Source organism: Schistocerca gregaria, chromosome 5, assembly GCF_023897955.1.
Source record: "Schistocerca gregaria isolate iqSchGreg1 chromosome 5, iqSchGreg1.2, whole genome shotgun sequence".
Lineage (NCBI taxonomy): Eukaryota > Metazoa > Arthropoda > Insecta > Orthoptera > Acrididae > Schistocerca > Schistocerca gregaria.
Genome location: NC_064924.1, coordinates 281747865 through 281764569, shown reverse-complemented (window position 1 = coordinate 281764569; position 16705 = coordinate 281747865). Strand labels below are relative to the sequence as shown.

The 16705-nt window shown below is 42.6% G+C and overlaps 1 protein-coding gene across 8 annotated transcripts in view; it reads left to right on the top strand.

The window, feature by feature from the left end:
• The window catches only part of LOC126272172 (uncharacterized), a 483755-nt gene that overhangs the window by 175134 nt on the left and 291916 nt on the right, over nucleotides 1-16705 (top strand). The window lies entirely within an intron of this gene.

Genomic DNA, 16705 nt, shown 5'->3' with positions numbered 1-16705 from the left:
ACACTAGATCGCGTGTTAAGATTTTAGTAATAGTAACAATAAAATAAGTGTTTATAGTATGAAATCAGTCTGTTTACATCAGTGGTTAGTACAGCGCTTTTGCTCTGTTTGGTAAGGGTGGTCACAACGTCCCACCTTCCCCGCCCCATCCCTTAGTTCAGCCCCTACAACTAGGGATGGCGGTTATCGCTAAAACAACCGGTTTTCGGTTATATCGGTATTTTACGACGCCAGTTTAACCTGAAATGACCGTTTTTCGTTTTTTATTCGTACTATTAACTGTTACAAACGTATAAATCGAGCAGAGATGAAAAACTTCGACTTCCTCACTTTCAACATTCCTAGAATCAAAATATTAAATTGAATAGGCAAATAAAAGAAAACTTAGACCGTCAACCGTTTGCTGCTTTCTCGATAAGTGATAAGTGTTCTAATGCTACAGAAAATCGCCAATATCCTTCTGCTGATGCTTATTTTTTGAAACTGTAGTAAAAAATAATGCTGTAACCGAGAATCGTACCACTATTTTGGTCATTGTGAACAGTCATTGCTAAAGAGAGAAACTGGCGCTTGAAGAACTTTATTTTTCGTTTTATTTGACCGTTATCAAGGTGTGCAAGCAGGTAAAGGCATGTTACATAAACATCGGCAACAGATCAGTTACCGGTACTCTCTATTTCCATTGTATACTACGGCTGAATTATTAAGTTTTTCTCATCATATGATGTCGCAGGTTAGTTGTGGCCCCTCCCGTTTTTAATCTTTCCAAGCAAATGGAACATTACACTTGGTAAAATGCTTCCAGACTGGGCATGGTGCCATTTTGTAACAAAACCAATGTCCGACAACGACAGCGAGACGTTACTATATGGGACAAGTCATGCACACTGAATGGTCACGCGTACCATCTAAGTGGTCTCACCACGTGGTAACTGGTACATCATTGTCTCAGCTGTATCAGTATTTATGCATTGTGTTCGTTGCTCGTTACTGACGGCATTGTTATTAAAATAGCACTGATTTCCCGTTTTCTAGTATAACGTAATATTTCAAAGAAATATAATACGCATAAAAATTACTTTTTTTTTAAAAAAAAGCTTGTATGAATATCAAGAGCTCAGATGGAAACCCAGTTCTAAGCAAAGAAGGGAAAGCAGAAAGGTGGTAGGAGTATATAGAGGGTATATACAGAGGCGATGTACTTGATGACAATATTATGGAAATGGAAGAGGATGTAGATGTAGATGAAATGGGAGATACGATACTGCGTGAAGAGTTTGACAGAGCACTGAAAGACCCGAGTCGAAACAAGGCAGCCGGAGTAGACAACATTCCATTGGAACTACTGATGGCCTTGGGAGAGCCAGTCCTGACAAAACTCTACCATCTGGTGAGCAAGATGTATGAGACAGGCGAAATACCCTCAGACTTCAAGAAGAATATAATAATTACAATCCCAAAGAAGGCAGATGTTGACAGATGTGAAAATTACTTAACTATCAGTTTAATAAGTCACAGCTGCAAAATACTAACACGAATTCTTTACAGACGAATGGAAAAACTAGTTGACTGGAATACTCTCCTTCAAATTCTAAAGGTGGCAGGGGTAAAATACAGGGAGCGAAGGGCTGTTTGCAATTTGTACAGAAACCAGATGACAGTTACAAGAGTAGAGAGGCATGAGAGGGAAGCAGTGGTTGGGAAGGGAGTGAGACAGGGTTGTAGCCTCTCCCCGATGTTATTCAATCTGTATATTGAACAAGGAGTACAGGAAACAAAAGAAAAATTCGGAGTAGGTATTAAAATCAATGGAGAAGAAATAAAAACTTTGAGGTTCGCCGATGACATTGTAATTCTGTCAGAGACAGAAAAGGACCGGGAAGAGCAGTTGAATGTAATAGACAGTGTCTTGAAAGGAGGATATAAGATGAACATCAACAAAAGCAAAACGAGGATAATGGAATGTAGTCAAATTAAATCAGGTGATGCTGAGGGAATTAAATTAGGAAATGAGACACTTAAAGTAGTACATGAGTTATGCTATTTGGGGAGGAAAATAACTGTTGGTCGAAGTAGAGGAGATATAAAATGTAGACTGGCAATGGCAAGGAAAGCGTTTCTGAAGAAGAAAAAATTGTTAACATCGAGTATAGATTTAAGTGTGTGAAAGTATTTGTTTGGAGTGTAGCCATGTATGGAAGTGAAACATGGACAATAAATAGTTTGGACGAGAGGAGAATAGAAGCTTTCGAAATGTGGTGCTACAGAAGAATGCTGAAGATTAGATGGGTAGATCACATAACTAATGAGGAGGTATTGAATAGAATTGGGGTGAAGAGGAGTTTGTGGCACAACTTGACAAGAAGAAGGGACCAGTTGGTAGGACATGTTCTGAGGTATCAAGGGTTCACAAATTTAGCATTGGAGGGTAAAAATCGTAGAGGGAGACCAAGAGATGAATACACTAAGCAGATCAGAAGGATGTAGGTTCCAGTAGGTACTGGGACATGAAGCAGCTTGCACAGGATAGAGTTGCATGGAGAACTGCATCAAACCAGTCTCAGGCCTGAAGACGACAACAACAACTTTAAAAAAAGGGTTTATTTAAAAACCTAAATTTTTTACTGCTGCTAAGACTAATTAATATTTTGGTTTTTAGCGGGTTATTAGTAAAAATAAAAGACCCTGTTATAACCCTAGACCAATCAAATACCGGTTATTCAGAGTTAAATTACCGGTTTTAACAGGTGGATTTTCCCCATCCCTAACTGCAACGCAGCAACTGTAGTTTGCCTGTAGAAGCTGGCAGACCTCCGGAAGAGAACGCCGGTGAATGGTACGCTGTGCTGTGGGCTGTGTGGGGTGGGAAGGGGTGGGGGGTGAGCCGCCACTGGGACACATCGACCCAGCCGCTTAGGGGTCGATAGCGGCGGTGCCGCTGCAGGTTGCCAGCAACAGGTCCGGCCGCCGCGGCCGGGCGGCAGACCCCTACGCGCATGCGCGCCTACGTCCGCAGCAGCTGTTGTCGACCGCCAGCTGCAGCCCAGAGGAAATTGCGAAATTACTTCAAGCGAAGCGCAAAGAAACAATCAGAGCTCCCAGAACAAAGATGCCCTTTAAAATTAAGTTAGATTGTTAGCAGTATTTTCTTGAAAAGCGTCTGCCCAGAGCATCTACCACACATTACACCACATGTACCTACATAAAAAACAATCCAGTATCAAACTGCATACGGACACGGGTGAAACTAGTTTCGCTCGAAGCTTACTTGGAAGTGAAGTCAAAATGACATTTACTTGGGCTACACATTTGTCGACAGTTATAGTGTTTGGCCGTCTCATCGAGTTTTACGGAGGTAAAGTTTATGAAGGTTGGTTAAAGGGGGGAGGGGAGTGACTCACCAGTGACGATGTATCCCTTTAATGAAAGGCGTTGTGATCGTGTTGATGCAACGCCAGGTACGTAGAAAACTTTTCAAGTGAGAAGCTAGTGTCACTTGAAGCTTACATAATAAATGTGAGTTAATGATGTATCGGCGGTAAAATGCTTCAGGGAGACCCTAAGAAGTAGGACAACTGTCAGCAGTTAGGAGTTCACGGGTTTTGTTTATTTATTACTTCAGAAAGACAAGCATGTATTTAATGCTTCTGTAAATCATAGTCTTGTGCACTTGCATTGGAATTAATTCGGATGTGGTTCTTGACTCATTCGTGGTACGAAATCCATTCTATAAATGCCTACCAGTTACATGTACGATGTATGACGTGCTCTCCGTATGTTAGTACACCTACTCGAGCCCGCACGGCTAGCCGCTCGGTCCCCCGCTCTGCTTCCCGAGCGGGAAGACGTGCCGGTCCCCGGCGCGTATCCGCCGGCTGCATTAGTGTCAAGGTCTGGTCTGCCAGCCAGCCAGCCTGTGTGTGGTTTTTACGGCGGTTTTCCATCTGCCACGGCGAATGCGGGCTCGTTCCCCCTTATTCCGTATTCCGCCTCAGTTACTCTATGTCGGCGATTGCTGCGCAAAAAGTGTCTCCACGTACGCCTACCCCTTAATTACAAAAAAACACACACACTGGGCAATGCCTACCCAGAGTCATCCAATCTTTGAAGAGCCTGCGACCGAAGTCAAGAATTTGCACTGTTCTTACATGTGAAAATTAAGCTGAAAATAGTGCAGTTTTCAAGTGATGAGGACCTCGTGAGAGCTTGGACAAAGACTATGCCTTACTCCCTACAGAAACTTGGCAGAACTGGTTTCGGGATTTGTTTCAGAGGATGAGAGGTGCATTCAGTGTGGCGGAAATTACTTCGAAAAAATGAAATAAATAAAGCTGTATTGCAAAACTTTCTTAGTATCCTTTGTACAATTCAGAAACACGTGTATTGGTTTGGCAGAAAAGAAAGATTAAAGTTTATGACAAAGTATTAAAAAATGATCGTATGGCATTTATTGGCCAGGATATTCCCTTCGGGGTTCGGCCCCCGTATTGCAAGTTGACGCCACTTCGGCGACTTGCGTGTCAATGATGATGAAAATTGCAAAGTATAAACTTCGATCTGATTAAAAAGCGGAAGTTGTCACACAACTCCAGTCGACTGTATATTTACTAGTGAATGTACGAAGCTACTAATATAAGCACGTCAAACTCACTCCTGAGATAGAGCGCCCGTGTATGTATATAACATAGAGTATTATAGTGCATACTTCTAATATAGTAGTAATAACAAAGCCCCAGAATCTTCTGCAAAAGGTTAAGTGTGTAAAAAGTACATGAATATAACAGGACGCGAGCTCACTCCGCACGACTTAACAACTGCACCCCTGTATCCACTGCAATACAATGAGCGTATAAAACTTTAACTTTCACCTTATTTCGTCTTACGCTATCATCTTAGGTAACCTTGATGGCTTTTACCACCGATACGTTATTAACTGACATGTAATTACAACACATCGTACCAAGACAGACTTATTTATGACAGCATATATTAATACGAATTACGTCAGAACGACGGAAACCAATATGAAGTCTCAAAGTTCTCCATTTGTTGATAGCGTTGTTGGGTCCTCTGAGTGATATCGTGCAAAATTCTGTCCAACTGGCGTCTTAGTGAGTTTCGGGGTTGCACAGTGTGTCGCGAAACACGTCATTTTGATGTCACTTCCCAGTAAGCGTAGAGTGACACTATAGTTTCTCCCAGACGGACGCCACAGTTCCAACAAAAGCCGATTAGGAAACACACAGAGACTATCGGGAACATTGTAAACAGTAAACACTCACAGCCGACACACGTTTTTAAAACTGTCAACACAATGAAAGTCAAGTTTAGGTGAAATGTGCTCCGGGCGTCGAAGATAAAACATCCTGGGGTACACCGAACAGCGAGATAAATTTCCAGGGCGACATACATAAGACACCAAAATTTTTTTATTTGGAACAAACAGTAAAACATTAAGAAACTATATATTGTGTGGGTGGGGGGGGGGGGGGGAGGTTTAGTAGTACAGATCACTGATGATGGCTCGTAAATAAAAGAAAGCTGTAAGCGTAGGGTATAAGTCAAATTGCCTTTTATTTAGTTTGTATAGACAGACCAAAAATTGTAAAACAAGAAGTAGTAGAAGCAATTAAGGGACGACAGTTAACATAAAAATTAAAATATAAATGCGTGGGCTTACGCGCCCTTTGTTGGACAGCAAGGAAGTTTTGTGGGTGTCGTGCCTCGCCGTACTAAAAGCACCACTGATTAAAGCCGGCTTTCCTGCCACGGCAGCAGTGGCATTCCTGTAGTTCTGCTGATGTGCTGTGTTGTCTGGGGTTATTGATATAAATGGTTCTTAAATCATGCTGAGATGTAGTGTCATGACGAAATACACTTCAGAAAAAAAAATACCCCCATGAAGAAATTTTCCGAATGGGACGGAAAACTGTAGATGTGATGTACATGTAAAGGAAAACAAATGATTACAATTGCAGAAAATCTGAAAGATTTATTCAAGAAAGAGAGCACAACTTGAGCACATTGTTAAAGCGTTGGTCCACATCTTGCTCTTATGCAAGCAGTTAATCGGCTTGCCATTTATTGACAGGGTTGTTGGATGTTCTATGAGTGATATCGTGCCAGATTCTGTCCAACTGACATGTTAGAGCGTCAAAATACCGAGCTGTTTGGAGGGTCGTGGCTACAGTGCTTCAGTCATTATCTGGGGGGGGGGGGGGGGGGAGAATCTGGGGAACTTGCTGCCCAAGGTAGGGTTTGACAAGCATGAAAACGAGCTGTAGACACTTTAGCCATGTGCGAGCGGGCATTATTATGCTGAAATTTCAGCCTAGGAAAGTTTGTCATGAAGGGCAACAAAACTGGGCGTAGAAAATCGTTGACGTACCGCTGTGCTGTAAGGGTGCCGCGCATGACAACCAAAGGCGTCCTGCTATGAAATGAAATGGCATCCCAGACCATCACTCTTGGTTGTCTGGCTGTGTAGCAGACGAGAGTCAGGTTAGTATCACACCCCTGTCCGCGGCGTCTCCAGAAACGTTTTCGCTGGTCATCGGGACTCAGTTCGAAGCGGAACTCATCACTGAAGACAGTTCTGCCCCACTCAGTGAGATTCCATGCTGAACACGCGGTCCCGGATTCGATTCCCGGCCGAGTTCAGAATTTTCTCTGCCCGGGGACTGGGTGTTACTGTTGTTATTATTATGACATCATCCGTGAAAGTGGCCTCTATACTTAGAACTACTTAAACCCAACTAACCTAACGACATCACAAAGTCTATACCCGAGGCAAGATTCGATCGTACGACCGTAACAGCAGCGCGGTTTGGACTAAAGTGCCTAGAACCGCTTGGCCACAACGGCCGGCGGCTAGATTGGACTGTGTACAGATTGGGAATTGGTATGGCTGCTTATGAGCGCGCAGTGAGCGCCCCATAAACCCATCATCATTATGGCTGAAGACTGTCTGAAGACGCTCTGGGCAGCTGTGAGATACCGACCTGAATGCCGCATGTCATGGGGCCTGCCTGCTCGTAATGATGGTCCAGTGTGCCGTTTCCTTTTAATTTGTGAAGTGCTTTCTCTTGAATAAATCATCCAGTTTTTTGTACATGTACATCACAGTTACCAATTTCCGTCGCGTTCTCACAAATTCTCCGTGGTGCGTCTTTCTTTTTACTTAGTGCCCTCAACAAAAACTGGAAACAGTATATTCAGACAAAGGCCACTACAAACGTGGCCGAAACGTTCACTTCATTTAATCGGCGTAAAGTCCGCGTATAGTTTTCTGTACATTTTCGTCGAAGATTGTTATCCAGACGCTGGTGAGAATCAGTATAGTACTTCTCGGACAGGAACCACTGATGCCATCGTCACTGTTGGTAGAAACCTGTTGCTACTGATGTTGATGGAGATAAAGTTTACACAGTCTTGTTGATATTATAGGAGCACACGTTGAAATACACGAAAAGATTCTTTTGCGTCGGTAAATCACGTAACATGAAAAGGGTGCGTGTAAGTTACTTCGTTACATCTCTGTAATGAATTGAAACCGTAAAGTATTCTTTGACAGACCTGGGTTATCGTATCATATATCTATCACACCTGTGGCTGGGAGGATTGAAGATTAGGATTTAACATTCTGCCGATTACGAGGTCGTTAGAGTCGGAGATCATCGGAATAGGGAAAGATAGGAAGGCATATCTCCCGTGCCCTTATCAAAAAAACCATCCCGGCATTCGCCATAAGCTATTTAGGGAAATAGCGTAAAATCATCTAAATCTGGAAGTCCGGACGGGGATTTGAACTGGCATCCTCCCTACTCTGTGTCCTGTGTCTAACCACTGGGGCACACAGCTCGGTCCCTGTGATTTGATTGAAATTTACTAAAAGAATGCAGTGCAGTATCTGGGTGCAGAGAAAAAGTTGTGTGTGTGTGTGTGTGGGTGGGTGTGTGGGTGTGTGTGTGTGTGTGTGTGTGTGTGTGTGTGTGTGTGTGTGTGTGTTGGTCCACCTTTAGAACGCAATAGAACAGTGATCCTGCTTGACATAAATTCTACTAGGGTTTGGTTGATTTCGGAAGGTGACAACCGACTTACACGAACTGGATACGGAATCCATGTCATTTACGGTCGCTTGTTTTGTGTGTACGGAGCTGGCGCCTGATTGCGTCCTAGGTATGTTCCATCGGTTTCAGATCAGGCGAATTTGGTAGCCGAGGCAACAAATTGGGTTCTCTGTTATGCTCCTCAATTCCCTGCCGCAACATTCTGGACTTGTGATACGGAAAGTTACCCTGCTGGAGAAGACGCCATCGCACTCGGGGAAGACATCAAGCAAGAAGGGATACACGTGGTCCGCTATAATTCTCGTGTAAACAGCTGTCATAGTACCAACGATTATTACCGCAGGTCCCATGGAACCACAGCATAATACTGCCGCCATCGACCTCTTCCCGTGGCGATGCATATTTTGTGCGGCCCTCGCCTCTATCCGGACTAGACTATCGATCTGATGTTGCAAGAAACTTCATTCGTGCGACAAGGCGACAGATTTCCATTGATTCATGGTATGGTCCACTGCAATGAAAATTAGCGTTCGCGGGGGTCTTCCGCTGTGAAATCCATGCTCAAAAACATGGGCTGAACGGTGTGCTCCACAACACTTATGCCTTCACCATCGTTGTACTGTCTCCAAAGATTTGAACTCATGGTCAACACTGCCTTACAGAGCGGGCAAGACTCTACCTTCACTTTGTTATGAGGTGTTGACATCAGCTTGTCATCTACTCGTGGTATCACCTTCAACCACTACTACCAGTGATGTTACGACAGTATCATGCAAACGCCGGACAGCTTCGCCATATCAGAGATCCACACTCTCCGGCCTCTGATTATAACAATCAGCCCTTTGTCAAAGTCGCTCATGTCAGTGGATTTTCTCATTAGCGATCAGCGTAGTCCCTCCGCGTGTGTACTTTCGCAGCGCAATCAAGCGGCATTCGGTCTCTCGGTAGGCTATAGTCACACATAATGCTTTGGCTCATTATTGTATGTAACCAGGCGCTGCCTACTTCGTAAGTAAAGGCTGCCATCAACGCGAAAGTTGGTTTGCACACCAGTGTTTCGGAGACATACCATAGGAAGATGAAGTTCTGTTCAACATGAAGAATAGGATGAACAACATAGGCATGATCTTACTAGAGTTGGTGTGCCATTATTTTCCACCGGCCTTTTTAACTGACATACCCAGTCTGTTACAGGTGCACCTACAGTACGTGGACTCTGTATTACGGTGCAACTCGGCTTGATTCATATCAGCCGCCGTTGTCAGAGTTGAAAGAAGTAATAAGATAAAAAGCCTATGTTTGGGGATCGAACCCGAGACCTCAGGATTCATAGTCTGGCATTTAATCACAGAGACAGCGAGTCACTTATTTGGAACTACATTTTGTGTATTCGCATGTGTATTTTTTCTGACAACTGAAACATAACATCGGAGCTTTCTTGTACCATTGCTTATAAGTAGTAGATTGCAAAAATTTTTATACTCAGTGCTGTGCAATTCAGTAACTTCATTTTTAGTTGCTGAAAGTTACAGTGAATGCATAGAATGTACTTTAAAAAATAGGGGGCTGAAAGAAAAGGAGCGCGGATAATGTTTCACCCGCTACTGTAAATCATTTGTTTCGAAATAACAAAGTTAAGTAATACTAAGAGACCTGTCCTAAGACACTGAAAATAAAATTGTCAGAAACGAAATATTACGAAGCTTTTCATATGCACATACATTGTCACATGACTATCGAGGAACATTTACAGAGAACTGCTTCGGTTGCGCATAAACGTACAGAGAGACACACAGTTTGTCAGTTGTGTTATACTTTGAACAAGGGTGTCACTGAGGATGGACATGTTTCTGATACTAGTCTGACAAAACAAAATTTTAAAAATAAATATAATGCTGTCCAGTCGCATTACAATTAGGAAAAATGAAGTTCATATTATTCAGGAAGGTTCTTCATCGTTCTGTTCACGTCGAATTAAATCTCGTCCGGACTCCTCAGTTAGCGTAGTGACCCAAGGAACTTGGATTCTACGTTATTGTCGCTCCTTATCTAGTTTTTTTTTTACGTGTTACTTTCTCCTTACACAGCGTCTTTTGAGATCTAGTGGTATTTTATTCCACGTCTTTAATATTGTGTCTGACTCATTATGTCCCAAAAATGTGAGGATCTGTTTGTAACTGAGCAAAGTCAACAACTTGCGCGACATGTGCTGCAGTGACTCTATAAATCGATTAAGGTAAATACCATCATGGTTTCTAGTTGTCGGTGGGACGCTGAGCGCTCCCTTTACATTTTCATTTTACCTTTAGATATCAAGTCATGCGTGTATAACTTTGGCTGAAGTTGCTCGTTTGGTTGAAGAGCTTTTCCTAGAACATACACACTCTTATTTTATGGGTGTGAATATAGTGAATAAATCTTCGAATACATGTGCATAATAATGCACAGCCGGCCCGAGCGGTTCTAGGCGCTACAGTCTGGAACCGCGCGATCGCTACGGTCGCAGGTTCGAATCCTTCCTCGGGCATGGCTGTGTATGATGTCCTTAGGTTAGTTAGGTTTAAGTAGTTCTAGGGTACTGATGACCTCAGAAGTAAAGTCCCATGGTGCTCAGAGCTATTTGAGCCATTATTATGCAGAAATAGGAGAAGAGAGAAATTATTTTTCGATCGCGTTATTAGCAGTAAATCATTGCAGACAGTAACCTAGAGTAACCGTCCGGGGCGACCCACAGTGGAATGAACACACAAAAAATAACAGGAAAATCAGATGCCAGGCTGAGATTTTATGGAAGAATCTTTGTTGTTGTGGTTTTCAGTCTTGAGACTGGTTTGATGCAGCTCTCCTTGCTACTCTATCCTGTGCAAGCTTCTTCATCTCCCAGTACCTACTGCAACCTACATCCTTCTGAATCTGATTACTGTACTCATCTCTTGATCTCCCTCTACGATTTTTACCCTCCACGCTGCCCTCCAATACTAAATTGGTGATCCCTTGATGCCTCAGAACATGTCCTACCAACCGATCCCTTCTTCTGGTCAAGTTGTGCCACAAACTTCTCTTCTCCCCAATCCTATTCAATACTTCCTCATTAGCTATGTGATCTACCCATTTAATCTTCAGCATTATTCTGTAGCACCACATTTCGAAAGCTTCTATTCTCTTCTTGTCCAAACTATTTATCATCCATGTTTCACTTCCATACATAGTTACACTCCATACAAATACTTTCAGAAATGACTTCCTGACACTTAAATCTATACTCGATGTTAACAAATGTCTCTTTTTTTCAGAAACGCTTTCCTTGCCATTGTCAGTCTACATTTTATATCCTCTCTACTTCTACCATCATCATTTATTTTGCTCCCCAAATAGCAAAACTCCTTTACTACTTTAAGTGTCGCATTTCCTAATCTAATTCCTTCAGCATCACCCGACTTAATTTGACAACATTCCATTATCCTCGTTTTGCTTTTGTTGATGTTCATTTTATATCCTCCTCTCAAGACACTATCCATTCCGATCAACTGCTCTTCGAAGTCCTTTGCTGTCTCTGACAGAATTACCTCAAAGTTTTTATTTCTTCTCCATGGATTTTAATACCTACTCCGAATTTTTCTTTTGTTTCCTGTACTCCTTGTTCAGTATACAGATTGAATAACATCGGGGAGAGACTACAACCATGTCTCACTCCCTTCCCAACCACTGCTTCCCTTTCATGCCCCTCGACTCTTAAAACTGCCATCTGGTTTCTGTACAAATTGTAAATAGCCTTTCGCTCCCTATATTTTACCCCTGCCACATTCAGAATTTGAAGGAGAGTATTCCAGTCAACATTGTCAAAAGCTTTCTGTAAGTCTGCAAATGCTAGAAACATAGGTTTGCCTATCCTTAATTTTTCTTCTAAGATAAGTCGTAAGGTCAGTATTGCCTCACATGTTCCAATATTTCTATGGAATCCAAACTGATCTTCCCCGAGGTCAGCTTCTACCAGTTGTTCCATTCATCTGTAATGAATTCTCGTTAGTATTTTGCAGCTGTGACTTATTAAACTGATAGTTAAGTAATTTTCACATTTGTCAACATCTGCCTTCTTTGGGATTGTAATTATTATATTCTTCTTGAAGTCTGAGGGTATTTCGCCTGTCTCATACATCTTGCTCACCAGATGGTAGAGTTTTGTCAGGACTGGCTCTCCCAAGGCCATCAGTAGTTCCAATGGAATGTTGTCTACTCCGGCTGCCTTGTTTCGACTCGGGTCTTTCAGTGCTCTGTCAAACTCTTCACGCAGTATCGTATCTCCCATTTCATCTTCATCTACATCCTCTTCCATTTCCATATTATTGCCCTCAAGTTCATCGTCCTTGTATAGACCCTCTATATACTCCTTCCACCTTTCTGCTTTCCCTTCTTTGCTTAGAACTGGGTTTCCATCTGAGCTCTTGACGTTCATACAAGTGGGTCTCTTTTCTCCAAAGATCTCTTTAATTTTCCTTTAGGCGGTATCTATCTTACCCCTAGTGAGATAAGCCTCTACATCCTTACATTTGTCCTCTAGCCATTCCTGCTTAGCCATTTTGCACTTCCTGTCGATCTCATTTTTGAAACGTCTGTGTTCCTTTTTGCCTGCTTCATTTGCTGCAATTTTTGTAAAGGGAATGTAACTAGTCCACGAAAGTAATTGCTTACAAAAAGTTCGTACGACGTACAACGGATCCTGAGTATCGGCCATCAGTATGGAATCCTTCAAAGTCGAGCGGCACGTTTCCTCAGGGGGTGTTTCAGTAAGCGCGGTAGCGTTACCGTAATATTCAACAAACTCTAGTGGCAGACTCTACAATCGAGGCATTGTACATCACGGGGACATTTACTGTTGACATTCAGAGAGCGTTCGTGCCAACGAGACAAACACCACAGTACTTCCTCCCACAGTCGACTTCAGTGCATCTTTGAATTCTTCTCCACGTGCAGCTCCTCTGAGGTCGTCGTGGCGTTATTTTATGAGGGAAGCATTATTCATGAACCGAACGATTAATTCGTTTCTTGTGTTTACGTTTACTTTTTAGAATTCCTCTTTAAATCACTGTCTCAAGCAAAAATCTAAAACGATGAGGCATGAGGACCTCTGTGCCTACCAAACGTGACCATTTCTGGTGATCCATCTTCCGGGAAGAACATACCCATCCTTGAAGTCAGAGGAACCTTTTTCCAATAATGCCGGAAGCTTGTTTTCAAGAAAGTCCAGATAACGGGGCCGGCTAAGGCAATGCGGTAACACGACAGGCCTAGTCAGCAGATAGTCCATCACACCACGCAGCCGATGTGAGCTGCTAATACAGTGTTGCTGATACCGTCACGAGTGACAGCGGCTTTATCGGCGAACAGTATCAGTAGTATTACACGGCGATCTGCTAGTAGTCAACGACAAAATTCCAATCGTCTATCTTCATCTCCTTCTCAATGGTGTTGTAAATGGTAAGGAGAGGGGCCATGCGTACATAATGCCTTTCATATTGTTGCATTTTGGGACACCGATTCTGTAGAAGTTCTGCGTGTGGTTGTTAAGAGACTGCGTTCTAACAACTGAATGTCTCCTGCTTCATCCACACAATAATTTGCAGATTAAGATGAAATATGACTGCTGGGCACTACACCAGTTAGACGCAATTTAGTGTCAACACAAGTTAAACAGCCTTGAATCTGGTGCTCTTAGTGTATCTGGTACACTAGTGTTAGGAAATAGTCACCTGTGTACTCTACAAGAAGAAGAAGAAGAAGAAGAAGAAGAAGAAGAAGAAGAAGGTTGCCCTTCCCAAACACAAATACCATATTTGTGCACTGCGCATTTGTAATACGAGCGACATGTGTAAACGAGATAGAAGAGGCCGACATGCCACGACCGCAGCTGAATAATTCACTTACGTACATTCAAGCAAACTCCACAACTTGAACTTCAAAATGAAAATGACGATCGACAAATAAACCCTTAGCGACTGGAGCATCAACACGCAAAATCTATATCTGTAAAGAGCTGTAACTCTGTAACCAGTAAAAACTGGACACACATTATATGGAATGTTTTATTCAAATTTGCTTATAATACGACCTCCAAAAACTCGAGTGTTTCTCCCGAAGCAACACACAGTTACGGAAACACTAACGGTGGTGATGTGATGGGTGGATGAACGGACGTGTTGGAAACTGTTAGGCGCTAAAGAGCATGGTCATCAGCGGAATTTTCCTAGATCGAGGTACTATGGTATGAGTAGTCATGTTAAAACGGAAAGATAACCACAGGCATATTGAAAAAAAAATTCAGACTTTATCAAGTGTGTCTTTTCTCACCGTTTTCATACGTTAATCGTTATAGACATTGTTTGACGTTGCTACCCAAAATCTCGAAATCTTCTTTACCGACTTCAAATTTTTGCCGTTACTCTAATGAACATTCACAGGAATCTTTTAATATAGATAATATTTAATATAGAAAGGGGAAACGTAACCAAAACCTTTGAAACTTTCTTGAGCAATTTACTTAAACTTCTCGCTCGTTACTCTAATAAACATTCAGACGAACGTAGACTGTGTATTTTTTTTTGTAAACAACAGTGTACAGGTTTTCTAGTGAAACCGATTACGAGAAAAGAAATGCTGTGCTGTGAAAATGTGCGACGTTTTTCAATCCGTTTTAACGACAGCAGGAAATTTAAATCATTAGACAAATTGTTTCTCCCGTACATATTCTTTCTCGTAAATACATTTTAAACTGAAATTGTATACACAGGCAACCAGGGCGCTGTATTTACGGCTTACCAGCTTATGATTAGAATACTGCTACGGAATCTGAATTTGAAATAACAGTGAAGAAGAGTCGGGGAGGAGAGGGGGGCATGGTGGACAGGGCAGAGAGGGGGGGGGGGGGAATCAGGAGGAGGAGATTATACGTATATCCAATCCCCATATATATTTAGCAGTTGCTAAGCATTGCCGTTTAGTCTGTTAATAAAACAGTGGACGGCTAAATGCGGCTGGTTGATAGCGAGGGAATACGTTGAATCACACACCCAAGAACACTGAAACCTTAGAAATACGTGCGACAGGGACGGGGAATCAGTTACTACTACTACTACTACTACTACTACTACTAATCTCCGCTACATGTCATCAGGTAGCTTGTGGAGTACTGTTATAGAAGTAAAAGTCGTGCAGAGCTCAGACGCTACAGAAAATGTCAGTAGTTGTTAGTGACTTGTCATTGCGTAAAATTGAGGATACGTTCCTCAGTAGACAATCGGCATTCCTCGTAAAATCATACAAAATATGCGACGTTAAAATGTGATGCACTGTGGCATGCGAGTGAACAAATTTATTGTAGGCGGTTGGTGAGAGTCAGCTTCGGCGTCACGTGCAGTAACGATTGAACGCGATGCCAGCTGACAGCGGACTAGTGAGGCGGTGCTATCGCATAAGGATGTGTGTGCACGTCCGGAGTGTCGATCCGGTACGTGTTGCCCCGCGCTTTGGGTCATTGATCCCTGCACGGCCCGGACGGCATGTGGGGTCAGACCGAGGGGCAGCAGCCGCAAGAGGCAGATAAAAATGGCCTTGTTGGAACGTGTTGCTAGTGCTCTAAGAGGGGTAGTCATTGGGTTTTATCTATCAATTCCAAATAATCAGCTCCTCCCTGCACATTGACGCTTCAGTGCAACAAATTTTTCCTAACGGTGGGTGACTTGACAGATACGTTGGTTCACTCTGAATTTTTCGATCTACATCTACATGACTGCACCGCAATAATTGCAATATTTACTATTAAGTGCCTGGAAGGAAGTTTATCGCACCTTTAGACTATTTCTCGACCGTCTCACTGCCGAACAGCGCGCGAGCGAAACGAACACTTCATTCTTTCCGTGCGTGCTCTGATTTATTTTATTACAATGATCATTTCTTTCTACGTTGGCGGGTGCCGGCCAAATACTTTCGGATTTGGAGAAGAAAGTAGATGATGATAGAAGTCTCCTGAAAAGATTTCGCCGCAACGAAAACCGCCTTAATTTTAATGATTGCCATCCTAACAAGCGCATCATATACGTCACTTTCTCTCCGTTGTTGCCCGATGATACAAAACGAGCTGCCCGTATTTGACTTTTTCAGTGTCCTCCGGTAATCCTGTCTGGTAAGGATCCCATACCACGCAGCAATATTGCAGAATGTGACGTACAGGGGTTGCGTAGACACTCACTTTAGTATACCTGTTGCATTTTCCAAGTGTTACGCCAATAAAACGCAGTCTTTGGTTGTAACTTTCCCCACAACATTATCTGTGTGGTCATTCCTGTTCGTAACTGTAATACCTCAGTATTTAGTTGAATTGACAACCTTCAGATGTGTGCAATTTCTCGTGTAACCGAAAATAATGAGTTTTTTTAAGTACACATGAGGATGAGCCCACAATTTTTATCATTTAGTCAGCTGCCCACTTTTCGCACAATACATCTATCGCGTCAAAATCATTGTGCATTGGTTTTGCTCTGTCTTTACTAGAAGGTAAATGATATCATTTGCAAACAATCTGGGGACTGCTCAAATTGTCTCTTAAATCGTTTATGTAAATTACGCCGGCCGGAGTGACCGAG